This window comes from Mastomys coucha, unplaced genomic scaffold (assembly GCF_008632895.1).
Source record: "Mastomys coucha isolate ucsf_1 unplaced genomic scaffold, UCSF_Mcou_1 pScaffold8, whole genome shotgun sequence".
Classification (NCBI taxonomy): domain Eukaryota; kingdom Metazoa; phylum Chordata; class Mammalia; order Rodentia; family Muridae; genus Mastomys; species Mastomys coucha.
This window is the reverse complement of record NW_022196914.1, coordinates 52163501-52170969: the sequence shown is the minus strand read 5'-3', so window position 1 is coordinate 52170969 and position 7469 is coordinate 52163501. Positions and strand designations below refer to the sequence as shown.

At 41.9% G+C, this 7469-nt stretch overlaps 1 protein-coding gene across 7 annotated transcripts in view; it reads right to left on the bottom strand.

Annotated features, from left to right (window-relative positions):
- Ssbp2 (single stranded DNA binding protein 2) overlaps positions 1 to 7469 on the bottom strand; it is a 211930-nt gene that overhangs the window by 4164 nt on the left and 200297 nt on the right. The window lies entirely within an intron of this gene.

Genomic DNA, 7469 nt, shown 5'->3' with positions numbered 1-7469 from the left:
CATGCACGCACACACACACAGATACACACACCCACACACACAGATACGTGCATGCACGCACACACACAGATACACACACACACACACACACACAGATATGTGCATGCACACACACACACAGATACACACACACACCCACACACACAGATACATGCATGCACGCACACACACACAAATACACACACACACCCACACACACAGATACATGCATGCACGCACACACACACAAATACACACACACCCACACACACAGATATGTGCATGCACACACACAGATACACACACACACACCCACACAGATATGTGCATGCACGCACACACTACAAAGATACATACACACACCCATACACACAGATACATGCATGCACACACACACACAGATACACACCCACACACCCACACACAGATACATGCATACACACACACACACATACATGCATACACACATACATGCATGCACACACACACAGATACATGCATACACACACAGATACATGCATGCACACACACACAGATATACACACACTCATGGCCAGGACTCTAGCATCAATTCAGTACACAAAACTCAGCCTAACAGTATGATGAGGTTGACAAGTGACTTGGCTGAGGCCACCACTGAGCACAGCACAGCTCTAGATCATCTGAATAGAGATGCCATCTCTTGCAAATGGTAACAGTCTCTGAATGAAAGTGGCTTCTAAATTAAAATAAACAGGTGGACTTTGCAATATTTTAATGTTTGATGGAAAACCTGCAAAAAGTACTTCAAAGGGTAATTTATTTTAGTACTTCAAAGGGTAATTTATTTTAATGCTCTACTAATGATAGTGTCTCAGGGTGAGAGATGGGAGAAGTCCAAAGGATAGGCTCCACACTGAAGAATCCAATAAAAGACCTGTGGCTATGTGGCCAGTGGGTCATAACTTTTTAGGAAGCTGGCAGAAAGGGGAAAGTAGAGGAATTCCAGCAAGCTGGGATAAACTAGGGGCACAACAGAGGTTCAGGTGAACTGCAGTGGGAAGAGCTCCCTGGGTGAGCACAGGGAAGGGCTCAGCTGGTAGTCCTCTCAACCAAATGCATTGTTCTGAGTAAATGTATAGAATGCCACAGGAGGAGGTGAGGCTGGAAAAGCATGGCTGGGCCACAGGGCTGCTGTTCAGTCTTTAACTCTGGCTACATCAAGGAGAATCTATTTAGGCTTGAGTTCCCTTTCAGCAGAAGGAAGAAGCTAACTAAGCTAGTTAAGTAGTTTAACTAACTCCTATGTTAGATAGCAGGGAACACTGAGCAATAAGAAAGGGCAGAGAGAAATGATGTAACTGCATTATAATCTCAATGAATAAAAAAATGCATTCAACTTAGGAAAAAAAAGACAGGATGAAAAAAAAGCAAGTCAAAATAAAGCCAACACCCCCATTGTATATAAGGAGTTCCCTGTACTGAAATGTGCACACCCAATTCCATAGCAACGTGACACACAAGATTTCACATCACCAGTGACTTCAGTATGCTGCAATTTTTTACTCGCAGCCTGGGACTAAATATCAGTCACATGATAGAACTATATATACAGTTATATATATAAAGTATAGAATACAGTGATATTCAGAGACAAGAACAAGCAATAAGAAAATATGAGGGTGCATCTCTTCAGCAAAATGGGCACAGAGAAATTTAACCCATGCTTTCCACAATCTTGTAGCTGACATAAGAACAGAAATATTCTCATGTGGTCCAGCAGAACCTCTGCTGATGGAACAGTCTACTCCGTCCCCGCCAGCACAACAGGTTCCACACGCATGTGGCTTCTAAATGCTTGAAATGTAGCTACTGAAAAGTTCAGAAGTAAAAATTTTCATATGTTTAGCATGGCTTGGTCACCAGCATTATTTCAAAAATAAAGGCTTCGCAGAGTGGTGCTGTGTCAATGACTGAAGCCAGGAGGTAAGATGGCTCCCTTCAGAGCCTCAAGGGGGTGGGGGCGGGACTGGGGTATGCTTCTGGAAATCTCTAGGTAAAACTCTAGACAACCTTCCACTGAATATGTAGCTTGGGCAATCTGGATTTTGGGCATTCTAGAGTCCTTTCTTCCTAAGTATCATTGCAGCCCCCGCATACATCACATGACATTAAAGAACATTATAAGATTCTTTTCATTCTAATATATGTCACTTACTGATGCACATGTTCACACGCTCTGTTGTCAAGTGTTTATTAGTTGCTATAAGCCCTTCACATGAGTCCTTGTTAAAATGTGGTATATAAAATGTCTTGAGAAAACTTACAGAAAAGCAAAACATCGTTGATATATCAGGAAGTTAGAAGTAACTTTATCCATGAAAGAAACTGAGGGAAAACTATTAGGTGCAGAGAAACCGAGGGTCAGACATTAGCTCCAAGAAATCAAACTCAGAGTTTACTAGAACCTAATAAGGAATAACTACTGAGTAGCACACACAACTGCAGAAGGACATGTCACTGTCAGGAACAGACCAACAGGATGCACTCCTACCCAGGCATCCCTGGGAATGTGTCACAAGTTCCTGTAAGGCTATAGACTGCTCACTGCCAGTTTCTATTACTGAAACGGTTTCAAGAAAATGACTCTAAAGGGAATTATAGAATTCTAGGAAAGCTCCCAGAGTGCAAGCAAAAGGAGCATTTCCACGAATCACCTTCTTCAGGGCACTGAGGAAGTGGCTCACATTTCCCAGAAGAAGGGAGGAGTGCTGAACAGGCCGCCATGTTGAGAGACACATTCTTCCTGGTGTCTGTGCTGTGCTGTTTATTGATACACAATGACTCACTGTAAGCTTTATACCACAATGCTGTGATATCAGGTCTTCCTGTCTGCAACTGTTCAGGAAGTCTGGCTCTCCTACAGTATCTCCCTATAGTTACTGACAGCACTCTCACTTGGCTTAAGAGGGGGGAAAAAAGTAGAACCAAGGCTATTATTTTAAATATATACCTATTTTATCAGTATTTTAAAGTATACTTTGAGATAGAAGGTCCTAGCGTGAACTTGTAGAGTCTTTTCCTTCTATGACCTAATTAATAAATTCTACAGAATCCGTCAAACATAGTCATTAAATCTGCTGAAGAATACTTTAGATTATACCACTTTCTAGGTTTCAGTTTCTATAAATATTTTGTTTTCTTAATGAGAAATAAGGAGTAATTACGCTCCACTGAATATAACATGAAATAACTTAATGTTTATGTGACCACTTGGCCTTGGGCTTCCATGCTTTCCCAGCAATAGCAGCAGTGGGCAGGTCAGGCAAGGTGGGGGGACTGTCTGTAAGCATGTCTCTATTGCATACTATAGTCATAATAGCACACCTGCTAATCTGGTTATAGACTAAGGCCATAGGGTAGTATTCTTCCAAATTAATCCACTGCTTTCTTCTCCTTTGAGCTGTTTCTGTATCTGCACCATCTAAAGCAAGTATTTACAGCATGTGAACACCAGGGGGCAGCTTTGCTTCTTGAAAGAAGGAGTCTTGGCCATCTGGCCCTGCCAATCACATTTGCGGTGCTAGCTTTGTGATTTGGCATGCTTGTCTTGAAGTAATTAAGTAGTAAGTTGGAAGAGAATGGGCTACTATCTAGTATACAGCAAGCACTGACCAGTTGTCTCCTCTTTCTCTGGCCTCGCGGTTTAACCTCTAGGACAAGAGTGATAGCCTCCAAGGGCCCTACTGCTAAGCACACAAACTGCCACTTCTGTGCCTTAAACTCCAGACCACGGACATTCAAGCTGGGATTTTTGAGTTCACTAAATATTTCCACATTTTCTTAGTTACAGTACAAATAAAGTCACTGGAGATAGCTCATTCTACCTTGTCCTTAAACCCTGTGTTTGTCAGCACAGAATCTTTTTGTCTACTGTCCTCTCTCCATTCATTCCTTGGTCTACTTTAAAATATATAAACAAAAAGTGTGGTGGCATTCACATACAGGCAGCAAGAAGTGCACTCAATGGACTCCCCAACAGAAGACATGGAACTGGCAGGGAGAAGTGGGAGAGGGGGACAGGAAAGAATTGAAGGGGAAAGACCGAGGGGACAGATTTGAGCAAACATTCTTTGATCAAAATGTCATTCTTTGATATGACTTTCTTACATAATAAAATCTGTGGTAACGTAAAGCAAGCCACAGGTAACAAAGACACCAGCGCAGTGAGTGAACTCTCCTTACTGGACAGACCAGTGGACCAAGGAGGCAGCAGGACTGAGCACGTTCCTCTCTAGACTGTGGTAGCCATCAGTTACCCTTGCCCCACCCCACTGTGCTGAGTCTCTCACCATCAACCAGGAAGGGGATGCAGTGTCTTTGGCAGCTACCAGCTCTTTGCCCTTTTGTGAACTCTCCTACTAGGACAGGAGAGGGAAAGAGGAGCTTCAGAGAGCCTTCTTTTCTACTCTGCCCTGTAGTTTTACTTGTCACTGAGGCTCCTTCTGAGTTCAGGGCAGCTAGGCTTTGCCAGGAGGTGAGGAACCCAGCGACTCTCAGCTCCTCCCACTCTGAGTGTCTCTTCATCCAGGTCGTCTGGCTCTTCTGCTGGGATTTAAGGGCAAGGTCGGTGCCACTCTGTTCATAGTTCTTCTCTCTGATTCTCTGCTCCCCTTGAAGGAAGGGATTTCTGAATCTGTGTCCCATTTCTAAGGGTCAAGCTCTGATAAGTATGAGAAGGTGAAGAGGAGAGAATGCCTCTTGCCTATGCCCTTAGTTAAAGTCATGTGGAACTAATTTCAAAAGGTTTACTTTTAATCCCTAACCAGAAATTCCTCTTATCTTAAAAACACCCAATTTATACCAATCCCAGAGTTTATTTTAAAATATTTTAATTTAAAAAGTGACACAACAGTTACTTATATTACCATGCAATGTTTTGATGGTATATTGTAGAATGTTCAAATGGGGCTAACCACACCCAGATCCTTAAATAATGTCATTTTTCTGTAGTGTAAACAATGAAGTTCTTTCTTGGCCTTCGTGAGCTATATTGTACATTATCATTGCCTCTGCACTCTGCAGCTCCTTTCTTCCGTTTAACTGCAACTTCGTGTCTCCCCCAAGTCCTGCCTTTCCTGACCCATCCCAGGGGGCTCCGGCTTTTTCTAACTCACAGCGTCATACACTGTGGCTGTGACTCCAGGTGGGGCCATGCACCCAAATGCAGGATTTAGCACGAGGAAATTTTTTTCTGAATATACAATAACCAAAAATTAATGCAAATTCCAAAGCATATGTGTAATGAATGCAAACAGCTCAGGCAGCGCTCTGGCAGCGCTCAGGCAGAGCTCAGGCAGAGCTCTGGCAGCGCTCAGGCAGGATGCTCCATGAAGTGTCCTGCAGCTTTGGCTTTGAGCTGCCATGCGGGCTTTTCAGTGCACTGCCCCAGAGCAGCCCCGCAGGGCACAGCCTTGTATGTTTTGAACTCTTTGACACATATACAAGTGTATGCCTTAGACACATAATGCCTTAATTATGAAAAATAAAACTTAATATATTCCTCCAGTCATTCATTAGCATGTAAATGTAAAATTAGTACATCTTATGATAGTAATCACCATGAGTGACTGACTAATTTAAAATTTTTCTGTTTGAGTTGGTGACCTTAGGTTGCAAAAAAAAAAAAAAAAAAAGATTAAATGGACTTTTGCTTGATTTTGGCAGACTTCCAACAATTTATAGGATGGTCCTAAACATACACCAGCTATCTTTTATCACATATGTATGTGAAATATATTTTTATGTTGATGACTATAAAATAACAACCATTCAAGTCTGAAAAAAATAAGGTTTTCTATGTGCTGTAGTAACAAACATTCAGCCAAACCTTCTTTATATAAAAACATGGAAGACAGCACTTGGGAGGCACAGGCAGACAGATTTCTGTGAGTTCAAGGTCAGCTTAGTCCAAATAAAGGTTCCAGGACAGTCAGAACTACACAAAGAACACACGAATATTTCTTTCTCTCTCTCTCTCTCTCTCTCTCTCTCTCTCTCTCTCACACACACACACACACACACAACCACACATACACACACATGTATACATGCATACACACGTGTGTACACACATACATTCTCTCACACACAGGAGCATTCATTTAATTAGCTCTTGTGTTTAATAAATTGTGAAAATGTGCACATCAAAGAACTGTTTTAGGGCTGGCGAGATGGCTCGGTGGGTAAGAGCACTGACTGCTCTTCTGAAGGTCATGATTTCAAATCCCAGCAACTACATGGTGACTCACAACCACCTGTAATGAGATCTGACACCCTCTTCAGGTGTGTCTGAAGTCAGCTATAGTGTACTTAGATATGGTAATAAATCAGTCTTTGGGTAGGAGCAAGTGAGTGGAGTTGACTGGAGCAAGTGGGGCTGGAGTGTACAGAGGTCCTAAAAATTCAATTCCCAGCAACCACATGAAGGCTCACAACCATCTTGTACTCACATAAACAAACAAATCTTTTTAAAAAACTGTTTTAAAATGCATTTCTTTATGATTTGTTATTAGTAAGTGTTTGGTTTGTATGTTTGTTTTCCACCTACATGCCTCAGGTTTCAAGCGGAACATTTAAGGAGCCCTTCATGACCAGTATCTGAGCAGATTCCATCTGAGTGAGCCACTCAGTGCTGGCTTTTGTGTCTTTTGTGCCACTTAACATAATAGTATTGTTGAACAGAGTGGAATTCTATTACATAAGGCTCTGTTTTTAATCCAGTTTACTTCACTCCTTTGCTGTCAACAGTGTACCACAGAACGCACAGGTGTTAGTCCAACAGATGATCCATCCCTGTGAACATCTCTTTGTAGGATTGTACTCCTGACTGACATATAAGCTATGCTCCTCATTTTGGAATACTTTGTTTCTTAATATTCACATACAACACAATGAGTGAACTGAATTGACTTGCATATATCTCATTAAATTACATTATGTTACTGCTGGAATTATTAAACAAAAGGAGATAAGTGTGTTTTATTAGATAAAGTGAACATTAAAAATGACTAATTTGTCCTCATTCCAGAGGTGTAACAGAGACCAAAGTTCTAAAGCAATGCCTCTTGTAATTCCATGTGTGGCTAAAGCTGTGTGCTGTCTCCTGGTTGTTCCTGCTTACTCACTGAAGGCGAGGCTAGCTCATGTAATTTTATCTACCTTCTTTGTCCTTGCCAATCATATAAATAAAGCAAATTAGAGAGCAGAAGAAAAAACAAACAACTTTTTATAGCCTACATCCAGGGGCAGCCTCATTTCCAGTGGAGACTATAGACTGAGACCAAGAAGCAAAAGAATCCACAGAACATCAAGCTCTGGACTCTGTGTTGGGCATTACTCTGTACTAAAGTCGAGTGCTGCTAGCCATGGTGTCAACCTCCAGAACTGGCAGCTTTGGCAAAGGCTGAGTCAGGCAGCATGGTAGCAAGGTGAACTGGCAGCTTTGGCAA